The sequence below is a fragment of the Dipodomys merriami genome, unplaced genomic scaffold (assembly GCF_024711535.1).
Source record: "Dipodomys merriami isolate MVZ:Mamm:240054 unplaced genomic scaffold, mDipMer1.0.p SCAF_5, whole genome shotgun sequence".
Lineage (NCBI taxonomy): Eukaryota > Metazoa > Chordata > Mammalia > Rodentia > Heteromyidae > Dipodomys > Dipodomys merriami.
In genome coordinates this window covers 79,650,554-79,672,872 of record NW_027206068.1, presented here as the reverse complement: position 1 = coordinate 79,672,872, position 22,319 = coordinate 79,650,554, and the positions used below count along the sequence as shown (strand labels likewise).

General features: G+C 57.6%; 1 protein-coding gene across 1 annotated transcript in view; it reads left to right on the top strand.

Annotated features, from left to right (window-relative positions):
- Positions 1-5,183: 5,183 nt before the first annotated feature.
- The window catches only part of Ptprn2 (protein tyrosine phosphatase receptor type N2), a 594,518-nt gene continuing 577,382 nt past the window's right edge, over positions 5,184-22,319 (top strand). Inside the window, exon 1 of the mRNA XM_069997165.1 lies at positions 5,184-5,222. The gene's annotated coding sequence lies outside the window, so the exon portion shown is untranslated. The remainder of the gene's footprint in view (positions 5,223-22,319) is intronic.

Sequence of the window (22,319 nt, the reverse complement as noted above, 5' to 3'; positions counted from 1 at the left end):
AGCAATCACACTGCAGGGAGCACGTGCTGCAGAGCAATCACACTGCAGGGAGCACGTGCTGCAGAGCAATCACACTGCAGGGAGCACGTGCTGCAGAGCAATCACACTGCAGGGAGCACGTGCTGCAGAGCAATCACACTGCAGGGAGCACGTGCTGCAGAGCAATCACACTGCAGAGAGCACGTGCTGCAGAGCAATCACACTGCAGGGAGCATGTGCTGCAGAGCAATCACTGCAGAGAGCATTACTACAGAGCAATCACACTGCGGAGAGCATATACTACAGAGCAATCACACTGCAGAGAGCATTGCTACAGAGCAATCACACTGCAGAGAGCACGTGCTGCAGAGCAATCACACTGCAGGGAGCACGTGCTGCAGAGCAATCACACTGCAGAGAGCACATGCTGCAGAGCAATCACACTGCAGAGAGCACGTGCTGCAGAGCAATCACACTGCAGAGAGCATATACTGCAGAGCAATCACACTGCAGAGAGCATATACTACAGAGCAATCACACTGCAGAGAGCATGTGCTGCAGAGCAATCACACTGCAGAGAGCATTGCTACAGAGCAATCACACTGCAGAGAGCACGTGCTGCAGAGCAATCACACTACAGAGAGCACGTGCTGCAGAGCAATCACACTGCAGAGAGCACGTGCTGCAGAGCAATCACACTGCAGAGAGCACGTGCTGCAGAGCAATCACACTGCAGAGAGCACGTGCTGCAGAGCAATCACTGCAGAGAGCACGTGCTGCAGAGCAATCACACTGCAGAGAGCACGTGCTGCAGAGCAATCACACTGCAGAGAGCACGTGCTGCAGAGCAATCACATTGCAGAGAGCATTGCTGCAGAGCAATCACACTGCAGAGAGCACGTGCTGCAGAGCAATCACACTGCAGAGAGCACGTGCTGCAGAGCAATCACACTGCAGGGAGCACGTGCTGCAGAGCAATCACACTGCAGAGAGCACGTGCTGCAGAGCAATCACACTGCAGAGAGCACGTGCTACAGAGCAATCACACTGCAGAGAGCATATGCTACAGAGCAATCACACTGCAGGGAGCACGTGCTACAGAGCAATCACACTGCAGAGAGCACGTGCTACAGAGCAATCACACTGCAGAGAGCACGTGCTACAGAGCAATCACACTGCAGAGAGCACGTGCTACAGAGCAATCACACTGCAGAGAGCATATACTACAGAGCAATCACACTGCAGGGAGCACGTGCTACAGAGCAATCACACTGCAGAGAGCACGTGCTGCAGAGCAATCACACTGCAGAGAGCATTGCTGCAGAGCAATCACACTGCAGAGAGCACGTGCTACAGAGCAATCACACTGCAGGGAGCACGTGCTGCAGAGCAATCACACTGCAGAGAGCACGTGCTGCAGAGCAATCACACTGCAGGGAGCACGTGCTGCAGAGCAATCACACTGCAGAGAGCACGTGCTGCAGAGCAATCACACTGCAGAGAGCACGTGCTGCAGAGCAATCACACTGCAGGGAGCACGTGCTGCAGAGCAATCACACTGCATAGCCACACAGTCCTGACCTCCAGCTTGAGCACCACCGGGCATGAAGAGCCTCATCTTCTGCGGCCAGTGCGCATCTTCTTTTCAAGTTATTCAGATGGCTCTTGGGACGTAGGAGGATGTGTCTGCCATTGGACCTGAAAGACAGTGCCCTTCTCAGCTGCCCTGGTTTGAAGTCAGGTCTGGAGCACAGGCAGTCTGGCTGGGTGTTCTAATCCAGCCTACTGAAGTTAGGCTTGTATGCTCATGTGGTCCTGGCCAGGTGCTGTAATCCAGTGATTGGAGTCAGGCCCATGTGTACAGGAGGTGCTGGCCGGGTGCTGTAATCCAGTGATTGTGGAGTCAGGCCCGTGTGCACAGGAGGTGCTGGCCGGGTGTTCTAATCCAGTGATTGGAGTCAGGACCCTGTGCACAGGCGGTGCTGGCCAGGTGCTGTAATCCAGTGATTGGAGTCAGGCCCGTGTGCACAGGCGGTGCTGGCCGGGTGCTGTAATCCAGTTATTGGAGTCAGGCCCGTGTGCACAGGCGGTGCTGGCCAGGTGTTCTAATCCAGCGATTGAAGTCAGGACCGTGTGCACAGGAGGTGCTGGCCAGGTGCTGTAATCCAGTGATTGGAGTCAGGCCCGTGTGCACAGGAGGTGCTGGCCAGGTGCTGTAATCCAGTGATTGGAGTCAGGCCCGTGTGTACAGGAGGTGCTGGCCGGGTGCTGTAATCCAGTGATTGGAGTCAGGCCCGTGTGCACAGGAGGTGCTGGCCGGGTGTTCTAATCCAGTGATTGGAGTCAGGACCCTGTGCACAGGCGGTGCTGGCCAGGTGTTCTAATCCAGCGATTGGAGTCAGGACCCTGTGCACAGGTGGTGCTGGCCAGGTGCTGTAATCCAGTGATTGGAGTCAGGCCCGTGTGTACAGGAGGTGCTGGCCGGGTGTTCTAATCCAGCGATTGGAGTCAGGACCGTGTGCACAGGCGGTGCTGGCCAGGTGTTCTAATCCAGCAATTGGAGTCAGGACCCTGTGCACAGGCGGTGCTGGCCGGGTGCTGTAATCCAGTGATTGGAGTCAGGCCCGTGTGTACAGGAGGTGCTGGCCAGGTGTTCTAATCCAGCGATTGGAGTCAGGACCCTGTGCACAGGCGGTGCTGGCTGGGTAGTGTAATCCAGTGATTGAAGTCAGGTCTGTGTGCACAGGCAGTGCTGGCTGGATGGTATAATCCAGCCAAGGTCTGACTGCCTCTAGCAGCCTTTCTTGGAACTGGCAGGTAAATCATCTTGTTGGTGAATTCTGCTTGAAGGCTCTCTGCCAGCCCTCAGCCCTCTGAAGTCTCCTGAGCCTTGCTGATTGACTGGTGCCTTTGTGGGATGGCAGATTGCCCTCAGCCCCACGTCACAGGATGTGGCAGTGAAGCTGCGAAGTAGGTGCTTCCTTTGGGAGCTCTCCCTACGGTCTTTATCTGTGGGTTCCCATTCTCTCCACCATTCTGGGCACAGGGTCTGCACAGAGAGATGGGAGGAGAGCAACGGAGGGGAGAAGAGGGTTGTTTGGGGGGCTAAGAAGGTACAGGGTGTAAGAAGGCGGTGGGAGTTTGAAACCTCAGGACAGTAGGCTCAACACTGGTTTTACCATGTCTGTGGGCTGAGCTCATGGGAGCTCCGTTAGTATCACACTAAACCAGGCGGCCGCACATCAGTTCCCTACCTCGGGTAGGAGTGTGCAGAGGATGGGGCGGGAAGGCTAGCTTCCCCTGGCTGGAGCACTGGGAGGTGGACGGGGAAGATGGGGGTGTGGGGAGGACGGGGAGGATGGGGGTGTGGGGAGGACGGAGAGGATGGGGTGTGGGGAGGACGGAGAGGATGGGGTGTGGGGAGGACGGGGAGGATGGGGTGTGGGGAGGACGGGGAGGATGGGGGTGTGGGGAGGACGGGGAGGATGGGGTGTGGGGAGGACAGAGAGGATGGGGTGTGGGGAGGAGGACGGAGAGGATGGGGTGTGGGGAGGACGGGGAGGATGGGGTGTGGGGAGGACGGGGAGGATGGGGTGTGGGGAGGACGGAGAGGATGGGGTGTGGGGAGGACGGGGAGGATGGGGTGTGGGGAGGACGGGGAGGATGGGGTGTGGGGAGGATGGGGAGGATGGGGTGTGGGGAGGATGGGGAGGATGGGGTGTGGGGAGGAGGATGGGGTGTGGGGAGGACGGGGAGGGGGGAGGACGGGGAGGATGGGGTGTGGGGAGGAGGACGGGGAGGTGGGGAGGACGGGGAGGACGGGGAGGATGGGGTGTGGGGAGGACGGGGAGGATGGGGTGTGGGGAGGAGGACGGGGAGGATGGGGTGTGGGGAGGAGGATGGGGAGGATGGGGTGTGGGGAGGACGGGGAGGATGGGGTGTGGGGAGGACGGGGAGGATGGGGTGTGGGGAGGACGGGGAGGATGGGGTGTGGGGAGGAGGACGGGGAGGATGGGGTGTGGGGAGGAGGATGGGGAGGATGGGGTGTGGGGAGGACGGGGAGGATGGGGTGTGGGGAGGACGGGGAGGATGGGGTGTGGGGAGGATGAGGAGGACGGGGAGGACGGAGAGGACGGGGAGGATGGGGTGTGGGGAGGAGGACGGGGAGGATGGGGTGTGGGGAGGAGGATGGGGTGTGGGGAGGACGGGGAGGATGGGGTGTGGGGAGGACGGGGAGGATGGGGGTGTGGGGAGGAGGACGGGGAGGATGGGGTGTGGGGAGGAGGACGGGGAGGATGGGGTGTGGGGAGGAGGACGGGGAGGATGGGGTGTGGGGAGGAGGATGGGGTGTGGGGAGGATGGGGTGTGGGGAGGAGGATGGGGTGTGGGGAGGATGGGGTGTGGGGAGGATGGGGTGTGGGGAGGAGGACGGGGAGGGGGGAGGACGGGGAGGAAGTGCTCCTGTGAGGAGGATGAGGACCGCGGGTCCCGGGTGTGGGGTCGGACGCGCCCGGAAGCCCGTCGTCCTGGCCGTGCGGTCCCCTCGCCGCCAGCCCCCGACGGCTGCTGGGCCCCGGACCGCGCGGGCCGGGCTTCGCCGCGGACCGGCAGGGGGCGCAGCGGGAGGAGCGGGGGGAGGAGCGCGGGCAGGGCTGGGTGGGCGTGGCCAGAGGCCGGAGGGCGGGGCCGGCGGGCGGGGCCGGGGGGCAGAAGGCGGGGCCTGCGGCGGCCAGACGGGAGCCAGGGGCGGGGCCTGGACAGGGTCAGGGGCGGGTCCGGTAGGCGGGGGCGGGGCCTGTGGAGCGCGGGGCGGGGCCTGGGCGGGGCCTGTGGAACGCGGGCGGGGCCTGGGCGGGGCCTGTGGAACGCGGGCGGGGCCTGGGCGGGGCCTGCTGAGCGCGGGGCGGGGCCTGGGCGGGGCCTGTGGAACGCGGGCGGGGCCTGGGCGGGGCCTGTGGAGCGCGGGGCGGGGCCGGCGGCGCTGTCCGGTGCTGAAGCCCGGCCGCAGCCGCCGCAGGAGCGCGGAGAGGCGCGGCGGGAGGAGCCGTCAGCGCCGCCTCAGCGGGCTCGGCCTGGCTCCGCGCGCCACGCACTGACGGGCGCCACCTGGGCCGCGGGGATGGGGCCGCCGCTCCCGCCGCCGCTGCTGCTGCTGCTGCTGCCGCTGCTGCTGCCGCCGCCGCCGCGCGCCGTGCCCGCCGCCGCCGCCGCCCCCCGCGGCCGGCCGCTCCCGGGGCGCCTCGGTGAGTGAGGGGCGAGGGGCGGGCGGGGGGAGGCGCCGGGCCCGCGGGGCCGCCGCGCCCTCGCCGCGCCGTGGGGCGGGCCTCGCGGCCCTGCCTCGGTTTCCCGCCCCGGCCCGTGGCGCGCGGCCTCCTCAGGCGCCGGGGACTCGGCCCGGGGCGGCCCCGCCGCGCCCGCGCGTCCGTCCGGGCGCGGGTCCCGGGCCCTCGAGGCCCGCGGCCGAGGGAGCCCGCCGGGCCCGCGCCCCTTGCGGCCGGGCGTGGGCGCCCCGCGCGTGCGCGCTCCGGAGGCCCGGCCGGGCCGGCGCCGCGGGCCGCGCGAGGCGGAGACGCGCCGGACGGACGGACGCGCCCCCCGCCCGCGCCCGCCTGCGTCCACCGCCCCCGGCCCGCGCCCCTCAGCGCCCCTCAGCGCCCCTCAGCGCCCCTCAGCGCCCCCCGCCCGCGCCCCTCAGCGCCCCTCAGCGCCCCTCAGCGCCCCCCGCCCGCGCCCCTCAGCGCCCCTCAGCGCCCCGCCTGCGTCCACCGCCCTCCCCCCCGCCCCTCAGCGCCCCTCAGCGCCCCTCAGCGCCCCTCAGCGCCCCTCAGCGCCCCTCAGCGCCCCTCAGCGCCCCGCCTGCGTCCACCGCCCCCGCCCGCCCTCTCCCCGTCCTCAGCGCCCGGCCGGACGCCCCCTCCCCCCGCCCCCCTCCGCCGAGGACGCCCCCTCCCCCCGCCCCCCTCCGCCGAGGACGCCCCCTCCCCCCGCCCCCCTCCGCCGAGGACGCCCCCTCCCCCCGCCCCCCTCCGCCGAGGACGCCCCCTCCCCCCGCCCCCCTCCGCCGAGGACGCCCCCTCCCCCCGCCCCCCTCCGCCGAGGACGCGCGGCGCAGGCCGGGACATTTCCCCGACACGTGCAGGGCAGGGGAGCCACGGGAGGAAGGTGGGGCCAGCGCCGCCGACACGCCGGGGAGGGGGGAGCCGCATAGGGGGGCGCGGGGCGGCCCAGGCAGGGGTGGGGTGGGAGGGTCCGGGTGGGGTGGGAGGGTCCGGGTGGGGTGGGAGGGTCCGGGTGAGGGTGGGAGGGTCCGGGTGGGGTGGGAGGGTCCGGGTGAGGGTGGGAGGGTCCGGGTGGGGTGGGAGGGTCCGGGTGGGGTGGGAGGGTCCGGGTGGGGTGGGAGGGTCCGGGTGGGGTGGGAGGGTCCGGGGTGGGAGGGTCCGGGGTGGGAGGGTCCGGGTGGGGTGGGAGGGCCCGGGTGGGGTGGGAGGGTCCGGGTGGGGTGGGAGGGTCCGGGGTGAGGGTCCGGGTGGGTTCCGGGTGGGGTGGGGGTCCGGGTGGGGTGGGAGGGTCCGGGTGGGGGTGGGGGTCCGGGTGGGGTGGGGGTCCGGGTGGGGTGGGGGTCCGGGTGGGGTGGGGGTCCGGGTGGGGTGGGAGGGTCCGGGTGGGGTGGGAGGGTCCGGGGTGGGGGTCCGGGGTGCGAGGGTCCGGGTGGGGTGGGAGGGTCCGGGTGGGGTGGGAGGGTCCGGGTGGGGTGGGAGGGTCCGGGTGGGGGTGGGAGGGTCCGGGTGGGGTGGGAGGGTCCAGGTGGGGTGGGAGGGTCCGGGGTGCGAGGGTCCGGGTGGGTTCCGGGTGGGGTGGGAGGGTCCGGGTGGGTTCCGGGTGGGGTGGGAGGGTCCGGGTGGGAGGGCCCGGGTGGGGTGGGGGTCCGGGTGGGAGGGCCCGGGTGGGGTGGGGGTCCGGGTGGGAGGGTCCGGGGCGGGGCCCGAGCCCCTCCCGCTCCCCTCAGCCGTTGGTCCCGCGCACAGCGCACAGCGGCAGGGTGCAGGGACGGGGTCTCTGCTGACCCCGGGGGGCTGGGCGGGGTCACGTCCAGCCCCCCAAACCACGGGAAAGGCCGGCCCCGGGTCCGACCCGCCTGCCGCCCCGCGGGCCCGCCCTCCCCACGCCCTCGCGCCGAGCCTCGGAGGCCGCCCCTCCCGTCTGCGAGGGGAGGAGGCTCGCAGGGCCCAGGAACCCCAAGGTGGAGATGGGGCAGAGAGGAAGGGCCACCGGCCTAGCGGCCCGCCTGGCCCGCCTGGCCCGCCCCGCTGCCTGGCGACAGTTGAATCCTCCCTGCGGGCAGCCCCCCCCAGTCCTGCCTCGTGTGGGCAGCTGGGGGACCCTGGGTGCGGGGAGTGCGCCACGGGGTTGGGTGAGCGAGGGTGCTCATCTCTTTAGAAGGCCCTCTGAGGGAACTGGGGACGGACAGGCACAGCCCCTCGGGGTCCGGCCCCTGCGTACTCCGTGGCTGCCTGTGTGCTTCGGACGCGCCGGTACTCGTTGCTGCCTGCATTCTTGACATCCACCATGGAAGGCAGATGCTGTCCTGTTGTTTCTCCACTGTCGGGACCCCTGTTTGGTAACGGTCTCGCCAACTGCACTGTTTCAAGGAATTGCGTGGAATTGAAGACGCGCCGGTGGACTTGTGTCGCTTGTGGTCTGTTTCTCTGTGCCCTCCTCCCTCCTTCCTTTTCCTTTTGGTGCTGGAGGATTGACCCACAGCCTTGCGCTAGCGTTGAGGCCACATTGGCCTTCTCCAACCCCCAAGTCCGTGTCTGTCTTTAGGTATTAACATTTAACCTTGAGGTGAGGCTACAGAATAGGTGGTTGAAGGTGTCTGTGGCACACATGAGCCCTGTGGGTTAGAACTGAGGAGAGATGTTGTAAAGACAAAGGATCCCTTCTTCCCGTCTGGAAACTATGTGAGCGAAGGATCCTTTCCATGTAAAGCTCTTGATGAACCTAAGGCCACCAGACACATCTGGGTTTGTCCTTATTTGTTTGAGCCTCATTTCCAGAGGCAGATGTGGCCAGTGGATGCCCCTGCCCTGCCTTGTTTCCTGTGTTCTCCATCTCCTCCGTAATCACCGGAGCTTTCTACATTGTACCTTCCCTTCTTTGGCATCATTCTGGTGAGAAGAGGTTCCTTATGATATTAATGACCTGTGATCCCTTGGTCAGAGCTGAACACAGGGGTTTCCTTTGCTCTCCCCTTCGTCCAGGTTTGCAGTACAAATGTGCATAAGTCTATCTTGAATGTAAATCCCCGTGGCACAGCTCCTCAGAGGGCTGTTTGTGAACCTACTCAAGAGGCCTCCACAATGAATGGACAGGTATGTGAAGAAAAAAAAACACGTTAATTTGCCAAAGACAGAGCTGAAGCCTCATGCAGGTTTTGCTAAGGGAGTGCAGATCCTAAGGCGGTGGAGCACTCGACTGAGGACAGGCAGTGGGTTGTTTATTCTGCCCTTTGTTTCTGCTCCTGGTGCCCACACATTCATTCACCAGTGAGCCCACGCAGAGCTGAGCAGCAGAGCTGGCAGAAGTAGGAGCTGGCTGGCTTTGTGAACTAGATGGCGTGATTGTTTATTTTTAAATCAAAGAATCCTTTCTCCCACAAAAGCACAGATCCAGCTTTGCTTCCTGGGGTCTGGAGCCTTTGATTGTACTGGGTTGTATGGAAATGAGCAGCCTGCCTCTTCCCCAGAGCTGAAGCCCCGCCAGCACGCCCCTGAGTGCTTCTCTGTGCCTGTTGTCCTCCGCAGCCTCAGGTGCTGGTGTTTCTGGGCAGGACTGCAGTATGTGGAGAACTGGGCTTTCGGGAGAAGGGGGTGCCGGGCAGAGGCCTCCTGCATGAAGCCAGATAGATTGCATGGAGCTGTGGAGTAGCTTTTTCCTGTGTCCAGAGGTCCCAGTTGTAGATGAATGGAAGGAGTAGCTCAAGAATAAGAAGAGAATGTTAAATGGCTTCCTCTCTGCTAAGACTTGTGATGCATCTCAACACCTCACAGCTTTTCAAAGCACATCGGATCAAGCTCCGGCTTGTCAGGGTCATGATTCAGAAGGAGGGGGGTGCCTGATCTGCACCAGCCTGTGTTCCTTTCCTCCGAGGTGGGGCCCCCGCACACACACTCCAGGGGCTTCTATGTGCCGCTAAATGTGTGGTTCTCTGCACTCAAGGAAAAGAGGGCTTAGGCTAGGGCTCAGTGGATGGAGGTCCCCGGCTCGTCATCCATCCAAGACATTATGTTTATTTATGTATTTGTCTTCCAGCACTGAGGTTTGAACCCAAGGATGGACTCTCCCTTGCTTGATTGGCATTCTTCCACTTGAGCCACACTTGTAGCCATGCTTTTGCTGGTTAGGAGATAGAATCTCACATTATTCTGCCTTGGCTGGTCTTTGAACTGCCGTCCTCTGGGTCTCAGCTTCCCAAGTAGCTAGGATTGCAAGCATGAGACACTGGTGCCTAGCTTTGATCTGATGTTTTGATGGCAGTAACTTCTGAACTCTGGGTCTATACTGCCCTATCCTTTTTAGAAAAAGTATCTAATTTTTGAATACAGGGCTCCACTCACTTTTCTCTAGGTTTTTGCAAGAAAGGAATGTGAGGTAAGGAAGAGAAGGAAGGTGTGAAGGCGTGACAGCCACTGTGGTCTGGGCTTACAAAATGCCCCAAATAGAAAACAACACTTAAGATTCATGTGAGCAGGTGCACATGTTGCACCTTTGTGTGTGAAGGAGCAAAGGAAAGTCTAAGAAAGGTAGAAAGGGTTTCGGTCTGGATGTGCCCGAGGTAGACCAACTCCCCTGTGCTCAGTTATCTTTTCTGACAAGATGTTCCATTTCCCAGAGGAAACTAACCGAGTGCATGGTGGGAAGCCCCTCACCCCACACAAGGCAGCTGGCAGCTGTTTCTACATTAGTCTAAACTGACCTTTGTAAAAGTAGACCCAGCTGGACTTATTTTTCTAATCTTGGTTGATAGAAGGTCAGCAGAAAATAGTCTGTTTTTCAGCTGCCTGGAAACGGTGGAAACAGTTTGTCAAAGGAAGAATATTCTTTTTTTTTTTTTAATTCCTTCTATCTCAAGCAGCTTTGCCAAATGCCTCTTTAAATATCTGGGACAGGAAGTAAAGGGGGTGAGGCTCCCCCGGGAGGGCCTCCTTCTCCGCGTATTAAACGCCTTTTGTTTGCTAGTCTGTCTGTGGTAGGAGGTCAGCAGCGCTACGGATGTGAGTCTCTGGAACTGGACTTTGGGTTCACATGAAGATGCCTTCGTGGTTACTGGCCGGGTGCTGGGCAGTGTCAGAAGTCAAGGAGGAGGCTCAGTGCGCTGTGATGGTTGCTTTTCTAGGAGGGCAGAGGGCCTTTTCCTTCTTCTACCTTACCTGTTCCTCCCAGTTGTGCTGGTGTGCACGGTGGGTCTTACGGGCCACTCCGGGTCATCGAGCAGAGTGTAGAGGTCTGCTTTATAAATAATGGAGGAACAGTCACGGGTGCAGTTGGCTTTTTGGTGCTCCTTTGTGCGTGTAGACTCAGGTGCTCTTCATGTTGAGGTGAAGAACAGACGCCGCCGGTCCTCTGCCCCTCGCTTTGAAGGCCAGCTGTGTGCGTTCTAGCCCGGGGCAGGGAGCGCCTCTGGCTCCACTGTTCAGGGGCTCGCGCAGTTGTGTTCAGGAGTGTTCTGTGGGATGTTGGCTCCCAGTGGGTGACCTCGGGAAGGTGCAAGCGCGCCACACGGGGACCTCGGCGTGCCCAGAACTGTGGGTGTGCAAGTGCACCACACGGGGGACCTCGGCGTGCCCAGAGCTGTGGGTGTGCAATGCGCCACATGGGGGACCTCGGTGTGCCCAGAGCTGTGGGTGTGCAATGCGCACCACACGGGGGACCTCGGCGTGCCCAGAGCTGTGGGTGTGCAAGTGCACCACACGGGACCTCGGCGTGCCCAGAACTGTGGGCGTGCAAGTGTGCCACACGGGGGACCTCGGTGTGCCCAGAACTGTGGGCGTGCAAGCGCACCACACGGGGGACCTCGGCATGGCCCAGAACTGTGGGTGTGCAAGCGCACCACACGGGGGACCTCGGCGTGCCCAGAACTGTGGGTGTGCAAGCGCACCACACGGGACCTTGGCGTAGCCCAGAACTGTGGGCGTGCAATGCGCCACATGGGGGACCTCGGTGTGCCCAGAGCTGTGGGTGTGCAATGCGCCACACGGGACCTCGGTATGCCCAGAGCTGTGGGTGTGCAATGCGCCACATGGGGGACCTCGGTGTGCCCAGAACTGTGGGTGTGCAAGCGCACCACACGGGACCTCGGCATGGCCCAGAACTGTGGGTGTGCAAGCACACCACACGGGACCTCGGCGTGCCCAGAGCTGTGGGTGTGCAATGCGCCACACGGGACCTCGGTGTGCCCAGAGCTGTGGGTGTGCAATGCGCCACACGGGACCTCGGTGTGCCCAGAACTGTGGGTGTGCAAGCGTACCACACGGGACCTCGGCGTGGCCCAGAGCTGTGGGTGTGCAAGCGCGCCACACGGGACCTCGGCGTGGCCCAGAGCTGTGGGTGTGCAAGCGCACCACACGGGACCTCGGCGTGGCCCAGAGCTGTGGGTGTGCAAGCGCACCACACGGGGACCTGGGGTGGCCGGAGCTGTGGGGACCTGGGGTGCTCTTTGGACGTCTGGTTCAGATGAGATGTCCCCTCCCCGCCCCCGTGGTGTGGGGCCTGCAGCCGGGCTCGGGTCAGGCCGGCTCGGGTCAGGCCGGCTCGGGTCAGGCCGGCTCCGGTCAGGCCGGCTCCGGGTCAGGACGGCTCGGGTCAGGCCGGCTCCGGTCAGGCCGGCTCGGGTCAGGCCGGCTCGGGTCAGGCCGGCTCTGGTCAGGCCGGCTCGGGTCAGGCCGGGCTCGGGTCAGGCCGGGCTCGGGTCAGGCCGGCTCGGGTCAGGCCGGCTCGGGTCAGGCCGGGCTCGGGTCAGGCCAGGCTCGGGTCAGGCCGGCTCGGGTCAGGCCGGCTCCGGGTCAGGACGGCTCGGGTCAGGCCGGGCTCGGGTCAGGCCGGCTCCGGGCAGGCCGGCTCCGGGCAGGCCGGCTCCGGGTCAGGCCGGGCTCCGGGCAGGCCGGCTCCGGGCAGGCCGGGCTCGGGTCAGGCCGGCTTTGGGCGGCCGGGCTCGGGTCAGGCCGGCTCGGGTCAGGCCGGCTCGGGTCAGGCCGGCTCCGGGTCAGGACGGCTCGGGTCAGGCCGGGCTCGGGTCAGGCCGGCTCCGGGCAGGCCGGCCTCGGGCAGGCCGGGCTCCGGGCAGGCCGGCGGCTCCAGGCAGGACGGCTCCGGGCAGGCCGGCTCCAGGCAGGCCGGCTCCAGGCAGGCCGGCGGCTCCAGGCAGGCCCGGCCCCGTGGGCGGCAGGGGCTGTTTACTCTGCTGTGCCGCTGCACCGGCCGCTTGCTCCCGACTCAGAGCCGAGTTTGAGGTAGGTTGTTGGCCTGGGCGGCCGCTTGCGCGGTCGGGCGCGGGGCAGGCGTGGAAGGCCCCCTGGCGCCCGTCGGCTCCTGAGGCCACGTCCTGTGCGCAGGGTCGGACGGGGGAGAAGAAAGGCTGCCGGGTCCAGGCGTGGACCATGACGCGGGGACCAGGGAGAAGAAAGGCTGCCGGGTCCAGGCGTGGACCATGACGCGCAGCACTGCAGAGGAAGCGTTATCCTACAAAATGAACATGAGATTCTTAGTCCACCACGAGTCAGGATCTGCTTATCTTCCATCTTCATTATAATTTCTAGCAACTGCGCATCCTTAACATAGGAAGAATGTAGGGTTGAGTGTATCTGCCCACTGAGGTCATGGCACATGCATAGATCAAGTCGCTAGAAGTATGTGAATTACCTTCTGGAAACCACCGGATGCAGTTCTATGACAAGCAATGACCACGTGTGAATGAAAATATGGTGACCACGAGGGCCAAAGAAATACCAAACTTTAGCAGTGCAATGAGGGTGCTTGGTTATATCTATTTTGTCTCTTTATGAAGCAAAGTGTTCTAAAAAATCTTGACTTAGTGCTATTCTGGGAAAATATGAATGTTCAATAGAGCTGAAATTTTGGGTATTTATGTAGATGTGCCTGCAGTTATTCTCTCACGGTTTTGAGGGAGTGAAATTTAGATGTGAAGCCTACCTTAGGGGCTAGCAAACTACATTATCACCAGATTAGTCAACATTAATAAATGTTGGCTTAAGAGTGATATGCTCGCTCTGTAAATGGGTCCTTCTAAATAGTATTTAACATCGTTTAGTAATAAAATGTAGGAACTCTGAAAGAATATCAGACATGCAGGGTGAGTTTAAAGTTAAACAGTATGAGAGAAGCACTATTTCTGGCTGTTCCAGGTGAATTTATATAAAATAGCATGTCTCACAAGGAGATTGGGCATGTACTAGCTCCAGAATCAAAGCCTCCTTTTGAAAGGTTTAGTATACTGCCACCACATTCCAAATGCTGCCGTAGTTCTGCCAGGATACTAAAAGATTCTGCTTTTCCATAAATGCATACAGGGAAGGAGACCGTGTCTTCCAGAGCCAGCATGGTGGAGCGTTTTTTGTTTTTTGTTTTTTGTTTTTTTTGGGTCCGGTCGTGGGGCCTGAACTTTGGGCCTGGGCGCTGTCCCTGAGCCCTTCAGCTCAAGGCTAGCACTCTACCACTTGAGCCACAGCGCCACTTCCGATTTTTTTTTTCTTTTTGCTTATGTGGTGCTGAGGAATCGAACCCAGGGCCTCAGGCATGCAAGGCAAGCGCTCTACCACTGAGCCACCTTCCCAGCCCATGGTGGAGCGTTTTGACGACAGCCTGGGTCCCTCTTCTTGGGATGCCTGTGATAAACCAGTGGTTCTCAGTGGGGAGGCGGGATGTGGGACGCAAGCATGCTCTTTGCTGTCCTAGGATGTGCAAGTCAGATCAAGGAGCCAATGGGACCAAGAGTGTGTCCGCAGCCTCAAAGCAGATGGAGTGCCTTTCATGTGGGAAGAGAAAGAAACCGACGTAGGTAGCTCAGTGGGAGAGCACTGGGCACTAAGGGAGGTCCTGAGTTTAGTTCCCAGCAACACACATGAAAAATAGGCTTAAATTGTAGCAGAACAAAGGAAGGGAATACAGTCTTGCTGTCCTTCAATTGTGGCCACAGTGACTGTTACAGCTGGAAGTCCACCTGTTGCTCTTAACTTGTTAACATGGCCCAAGGTATCTTGTGATTGGCAGGCGACCTCTGGAGCCTCATTGTCTTCTCCCTGCCTGTTGCAAGTTGTGTGAAAAGGTCTGATAGTACCACAAGTAGAAACATGCACTTATGTATGTATGTACATACTTACAAGTCATATGTATGCTCTACTCAATTCATAGTATGTTTATTACAAAACAAATTCAGAAACAAAAGAGCAAGAGATTATACATTACAAATAACTGAAATAATCTTGTTGAAGGTACAAAGTCCTTTGTCCTCACTAATTTTTTTATTAATAACATTTTGGATGCTTAGTTTCACTTTTTTGTTTTTTGGTGATGGGCTTGACCCCAGGGCCCTCCACCTGCTCACCATGCACCATGCTGAGCTATGCTGGGGTCCAGCAGTCTGTTTCAAATGTCTCCTACCTCTGATACCAGTCAGCTGGCTGCAGTTTTTTTGCTCTTTCCCAATAGGAATTATGAGTAGGTGAGGGGAAGCTCTTCCAGTGCCAGAAATCCTGAGCATGTAAGTATTATAGGTTGAATTGGCAGACCCAGATACTTATACCTCCAAGCCCCAAGACTCTGGTCCCTATTGCTGTAGGCTCTAGAAGCAGGGACATGCAGTTCTTGGTACTCAGGTTGGAGGTTTATTAAACTGGGATTTAATTACTAGTGGCCCTAACACTTGGCAGCTTTTGCAATCTTCAGCTTCCCGCAGCACTGAGGGGGCAGAAGCCAGCAGCATAGGCGGTACCTTCTAGGGTTCTAACTCTTGTGCATGCCCTGGATACCGGGACCCTCCCATCCTGCAGTGGCAAACATTTCAGCTGCACACGCCCTGGATGCTGTACCCTTCTACAGTGACAAGTGCTATAGCTTCTGCACACGCCCTGGATACTGTACCCTTCTACAGTGACAAGTTCACTAGCTCTTCTACGTGCCGTGGATGCTGGATGCTTCTTCTACAGTGACAAGTGCTCTAGCTCTTCTACATGCCGTGGATGCTGGATGCTTCTACTACAGTGACAAGTGCTCTAGCTCTTCTACATGCCTTGGATTTTGGATGCTTCTTCTACAGTGACAAGTGCTCTAGCTCTTCTACATGCCTTGGATTTTGGATGCTTCTACTACGATGACAGGTGCTCTCATTCTTCTACATGCTTTGGATGTTGGACCCTCCTCGTTGTAGTGATTAGTGTTCCATGCTCCAGATGCTGGGATCTTTCTATAGTGACTAGTGTTCAGCTCTTGGCCCTTAAGGATTAGGAGCTTCCCGCAATTCTTCTAGTGACCACAGAGCATTGTCTCTGCTGCTTTTGTGCTCTGGCTGCTGTTGGAGTTGTTCAGCTTGTCTCTTATCACTCCGACACTGTACCACTGCTGCCTTTGTCACCACTGCTGACTTCTCTGCTGCTATTTCCTCCATCCATCCAGCTGCTAACTACTGATGAATATCAAAGTAGGCAAGGAAAAACTGCTTTTACTGGGTGTAATGCTATAGTAGCTGGGGTTACCACAGAAGAGGGGTGTCTCCCAGCTGGTTCAATAAGCACGCTGTGCAGCCTGCTTATGCAGCCAGGAGATGGGCCTGGCCAGGAAGTCTACAACAATAATGAGAAACCTTTATTAGCAGGCTGACCAGCTTGTATATATAGCCAGAAAATGGGCCTGGGTGGACAAGAGATTTCAGGTGCCCATGCTACTTGGAGAAGCCAAAAGACTGCTGTCTGGTCCTGGCCCTCAACTTTGTGAGGCTTCAGCTTAGTGTTTCTCTGAGTGGCTCAGTGATGATCAAGAACTAGAAACGCGATCTCTCAAGATGGTCTGACTGGTGGCCGGTGGGTCAGTGTGCTCACTTAGTGAGATGGGACAGCTATGCGGCATTTGCCGTTGGGCCTCCTGAGGCTGGTCTGGGGCTCCTCTGGTGGCTAGGGCCAGCCACCAAGGACTCAGTGACAAGAGCCTTGTCTCAATCAGGTCAGACCAGTCAACCGAAGGCTGAGGGTATGTGTATGTGTGTGTGTGCATATATATTATATGTGCATATGGGTGGGTGTGTATTTTATGAAGTGATTGTAATGGGTGAAAGGCTATTTTTTTCTATAAATATTTAAAGTTGGAGGCTGGGCGCTGATGGCTCACGCCTGTAATCCTAGTTACTCAGGAGGCTGAGATCTGAGGATCATGGTTCAAAGCCAGCCCAGGCAGGAAAGTCCATGAGACTCTTATCTCCAATTAACCACCAGAAAAGCAGAAGTGGTGCTGTGGCTCAAGTGGTAGAGCACTCACCTTGAGCTGAAGAGCTGAGGGACAGCGCCCAGGCCCAGAGTTCAAGCCCCATGACCAACCAAAAAAAATCATTAAATATTTTAAGTTGGAAACAGGAAAATTTGATGGCCTCATATGCAGATTATACCAATAAGAGTAAAAATCATTGTCAGTTTGTGAAATAACAAAAAATAAACAAGCTAGGTGCTAGTAGCTCATGCCACTCATGTGGCTGAGTTCTGAGGATCAAGTTTCAAAGCCAGCCCAGGCAGGAAAGTCTATAAGACTCTTATTTCCAATTATCCACCAAAAAGCCAGAAGTAGAACTGTGGCTCAAGCAGGACAGTTAGGCTTTGAGTTAAAATGGCACAAAACAAAACAACAAAAGCCAAAATAAAAAATCACTTTTAATTCTCTGAATTGTGATATATTTATTTAAAGTGTTTGTGTAAATCTCTGCATTTTCTGCCCAATATAAATCAATTATATGATTTGCACTATTATGTGAAGACTTTCTTTGTCTAGAGATTTTCTGGGTATTTCAAAGATAGCCTAGTCCAAATGCTATTTTATCTTTTTCTCTCAGGCCAGAGAATCCCAGGGCCTGTTTCCCTTCATAGGTACGGGTCTGAGCAGGTCTTCAGCATGGAATATCAGTGTTCAATGGATGTGTATCAACTGTTAGTTTTTGGGTTCACCTGCGATCACAGCAAGCTGGGCTTAGGGTGAAATGACTTTGCCCATCTGAAGCACCAGGGTGGTAGTGAGGGGTGGATTGGAAGAAGTCTGGTTTTATTTTCTGAGCCCAGATAGCTTACCGTTGAGAGTGCAATACTGGCTCCCTGTCGGCTCCTCTTTCATCACGGACCTCTTCGTGTGCCTGCCAGCAGGTCTCCTCAAGGGCGTGCCCCTGCCTGATATACCCTTCCTCCCTGCTAATGACTTGGGGACCTTCCTGCAGTGCTCAGCATGTGGCTGGACCTCATGTGCCCATGGTTAAGGAGCAGGAGGTGGAGGACTACAGCTTCAGCCTTGCATTTAACATGGCAGTAATGCGGAGCCTTCCTAAAAATCAATGTGGGCTGCGCAATCTCATACGGGTTCTGTGTGGAGGGTGGAAAGTGGGACTGCAAGCAGCCTTGTTGGACCTGTTTGTTACAGCTGTAGGAGAGGGTTGCCTATAACTGTCCGGAGTCCATTGCCAGTGCCCTGCGAGACTCCAGGGGCCACATCTTCCTCTGACTTCTGATTATACCTGGATATGCGTACAGGAAGTGGTGAAAACGTGTAGAAGGAAGCAGCTCCCTGGGGAAGAGGCTGTTCCCCACGTCTGCCTCCTCACCGGAGCAAATGAGAAGAACATGAAAAATCTTTTCCCTTTTAGACTCCTTTGAGGGACACAATTCAGAACTTGAAGCTCAGAGGAGGTTGACGGCCCCAGCGAGGCTTCCTCACTTGTAAAGGTCAGTGTGTTCTGCTCGGGTTGGAGCTGCTGGTGCGCAGGGCAACGGCCTAGGAGCCCTGCTTACCAGAGATGCTCTTTACAGAGCAGCCCACTGCCACCACGACTTCCTCTCTGACTTCGCCTTCTTGACTACTCAGGAGGTAAAATTTGAACAGTTTTTCCAGGCCAACATATAAAATAGTATTTGTATTGATCTTCAGTGTTAGCAGAATTATTCATAATCTTAGATTATTAAAGAAAATGGAGCTACTGTAATTATTTAGAGGACATATACTGTGTTTAACCCTTGGATGGTCTAGGAGGATTGCTGAGCAACTCCGTGACTCAGTTTCCTCATCTGTGAGGTAGCAGTAGCAGCACCTACTTCAAGGTTCCTGGGGACTGAGCCAAGGCTGTTTTGTTTGTCTTGTGGAAGAAGAAAGACAGAGGTGTGAGGTAACCAAGTCCTCTGGACGTGTCTCACTGATGTCCTAGAGGGTTTCCTGGTGTTTGGTCAGGCTAGAGTAGGATGTCCGAGTCTGCAGTTTTATCACTGACCGGGCCCTCTTTTTTTTTTTTTGGTCCAGTTGTGGGGCCTGAACTCTGGGCCTGGGCACTGTCCCTCAGCTCTTCAGCTCAAGGCTAGCGCTCTACCACTTGAGTCACAGTGCCACTAACGGTTTTTTTCTTTTTTGCTTATGTGGTGCTGAGGAATCGAACTCAGGGCCTCATGCATGCAAGGCAAGCGCTCTACCACTGAACCACCTTCCCAGCCCTTGACCAGGCCCTCTTTGAGGGAAGCTGCTGAACTTGGGACATGTCCTCCTTTCTGCTCTGCTGAGGTGGATCCATTAGCCTGCATTGGCTGGATAAATGCAACTCGAGGTAGCTCAGGATACTGCATCTTGATTTGACAATTCCTTTTGGTGTGGTGATATTTGAAAGTTGCTGATTGGTTGTATTCTGTTGATATGTGTGTGTCTCGGCCTCTGTGTTGTGTGTATCTCTGAGTGTGTCTCAGTCACACTGACACGTACCTGTGTGTCTCAGACACTGTGTCGTGTTCATATGCATGCCTTAGTCATGCTGCGTGTCTCAGCCACACTTGTGACATGTGCCTGTGTGTCTCAGCCATAGTGATGTGTGCACTGCGTGTGTCTCAGCCACAGTGATGTGAGCGTCTGCGTGTGTCTCGGCCACAGTGATGTGTGCGTCTGCGTGTGTCTTGGTCACAGTGACGTGTGCGTCTGCGTGTGTCTCGGCCACAGTGATGTGTGCGTCTGCGTGTGTCTCGGTCACAGTGACGTGTGTGTCTGTGTGTGATAGATTGAACCGAGAGGACACCAATATGTTCCAGGTGAGTATGCACATGTGGTGTCCCGCTTTGAGTGGGCCACAGGCAGCAGAACGCCATGTGATTATCTCTGTCAAGAGAACTGCATGCTGTGTCCAGGTTGTGTTTCCAAGGCCCTGTAGTTCAGTTTTCCCTAGCTGAAGCTAGAGTGTTGCACCAACACACACATGGCTAGTGGAGGGAATTGTAAGCCTGCACACTGCTGGGGAAGGGAATTGTACTCTGGGGTCCTCTAGGTCACCTCGTCACCAGTAGGCCTCCATATATACCTCCAGTGATGACAGGAACAGAAAGCTCTCAGGAGGACTTTCCTCATTGGCATCCTTTGTGGTGTGTGGGATGCTGCCTGTACTGGGAACAGGGTGTGGGGCCTAGTAAGGATTCTCCAAAGCCAGGACTGCTGCTGCCCCCCCATAGGTGGCTGGGGGAGCTGGGTGAGAGGCTCTGCCCCGCCCCCCTCCCCATAGGTGGCTGGGGGAGCTGGGTGAGGGGCTCTGCCCTCCCCATAGGTGGCTGGGGAAGCTGGGTGAGGGGCTCTGCCCCGCCCCCCCTCCCCATTGGTGGCTGGGGAAGCTGGGTGAGAGGCTCTGCCCCACCCCCCCTCCCCATTGGTGGCTGGGGAAGCTGGGTGAGGGGCTCTGCCCCGCCCCCCTCCCCATTGGTGGCTGGGGAAGCTGGGTGAGGGGCTCTGCCATGGCTTTTGCTGGTGTGGGCTGAAGAGCTGTCTTGAGCAAGGACAGCTGTTAAGCTGTTCTGATTCACTGTTGTCCACATGGAAGATCTTGTGCTGGCTCTTGTGTGTTTGGCTTATGCCCCAGTGGTGATGGCAGCATTGTGGAGCCTGCATTGTCTCTGTGAGTCTCTGCTCTGGGGACATAGTGGGGTGAGGCCTGGTGGAGGAAGGGCTGCAAGAGTTACTAAGGCCAGGCCCGTTGAGGTGCTTCCTCGCTTGGATCAGCTCTGCATACTGTTCTGAAGGCTCCCAGCAACACGTGGGGCTTTGTGTGCTGTTAAGTGCTAAATGGACTATTAATAATAGGTAACTAACGTAGGTCTTTATCGAGGAAGACGGAGCAGTGTCTTAATGCAGATGGCCCCGGGAGGTCACTGCATTGATGTGTGTGTGTGTGTGTGTGTGTGTGTGTTACTGTTTAGTTGCTATCGATGTTATTTCTCATGCAGAGGGAAGATGAGGAGACAGGACTGTGTACCCCTCTCATTGATACAATCTCAGTGTGTCCCCCACCTCAAAGTGACATGTGGGATCTTCACCCTAAGTTGGTGGCATTGGGTGATAGGCCCTGAGGATTGCATGGACCCCATACTTGTGTGTGTCAAGTCACCCAAGTGTCATGTGAGCCGTAGAGAACAGTTTCCAGGGCAGCTTAGATCTGCGATATGTGCCAGGGAGGCCGGGTGCTGGGAGTTGAGTCCAAAACAGCATCACCTTGCATTGAAAGAAGATTGACATGCCCCTGATTTCCCCTAGATGTTTGTTTTTCTATTAGGTTTACGTGTCTTCATCTGGTTTGCTTTGCTCATGTATAACAATTGTGTTGGTTTTGGCCCAGACAAGCTTTGTGCTAGCTGCATTTGGGGCTGCTGGCCTTGAGACATGAGTCCACCAGTAGTCCTTTGGCTCTCCAAAAGACTCATAATTTGGCCTTAAAAAAAAAAAAGAATGAAGTGTCTCCAGAACTGCTCTGTTTGGTCTTTAAGGAAAATGTTTCTTGACTCAGGGAGCACAAATGCAGCTGTCGGGGAGCTGGCCAGCAGAACTGTTCTACCCAGGTGCCTGGAACACTTCCCAGGCGGGCCTTGATCTATGGCAACAGGTCTCACAAGTGTGTGATTTTAAAGAACAGTTTGAGACATTAATCAGAGTTGTTAGTGCTTTGACATCTAGAATCACTGGCCTGTCCTGGAGTCAAGGAATTATGAGGATCGTTTAAACCAGTGCTCTGGACTTCTGGGATTCACTGACTTGGTCAAGTTGACAAGGGGAGTGAGCACTGTAAAACCTTGGGCCGAGGCTCCAGATTCCCACCTCCTGGTGCTTTAGTATACCAGCAGACATCTACTAGGTACCAGGGGTTTTCCTGTCATGGGTCAGTGGCCCAGAGCATATCCAACATGGGGCAGTGAGCATACACTCATGCCAGCAAACACTGAGCTGCCTCTTTGTGCAGGTGCAGATGGGGTGGACATCAGGGAGGATGTGGATGTCTAAAGGATTCGGGTTTCTGGCTACCTATGTGGGAAGCCAGTTTGTTTTTTTTTTAAACAGGGGATTGAACTCAGGGCTTTACAATGGCCTGGCAGGTGCTATGTGAGCCACACCCTCAACTGTATTTACTCTTGTTCTTTTTTGAATAATGACTCAATATTTGCGCAGCTTAATCTGCACTGTGATCCTGCTGTTATAGTTCCTGCATGGCTGTGATGACAGGTGCACAGGGTGGTGTGAAATGGCGTCTCAAGAATGTCTTGCCTAGCCGGGCGCTGGTGGCTCACGCCTGTAATCCTAGCTACTCAGGAGGCTGAGATCTGAGGATTGCGGTTCAAAGCCAGCCCGGGCAGGAGAGACCATGAGACTCCTATCTCCAATAAACCACCAGAAAACCGGAAGTGGCGCTGTACCTCAAGTGGTAGAGGGCTCTCCTTGAGCTGAAGAGCTGAGGGACAGCGCCCAGGCCCAGAGTTCAAGCCCCACAACCGCCAAAAAAAAAAAAAAAAAAAAAGAATGTCTTGCCTGGCCTAGAACTTCAGTCCTCCTGCTCTCCACCATCCAAATAGCTGGGACTGCAGGCATGTGCCAGTTCTGCTAACCTCAAGCCAGTGTTCCCAGCTACAACTTCAGGCATAATATTTACACAATATTTGGTCTCAGACGTGGCTTCTTATTTAGAGAGGTGGACAGTTGCATTTATTTGGTTATCTGAGGACTGTGAGCAGGAGCTTGCTATTCTGTTCTTTGTGCCTCTTACCTGATTGGAGTCCTCACAGATTATCAGTGACACT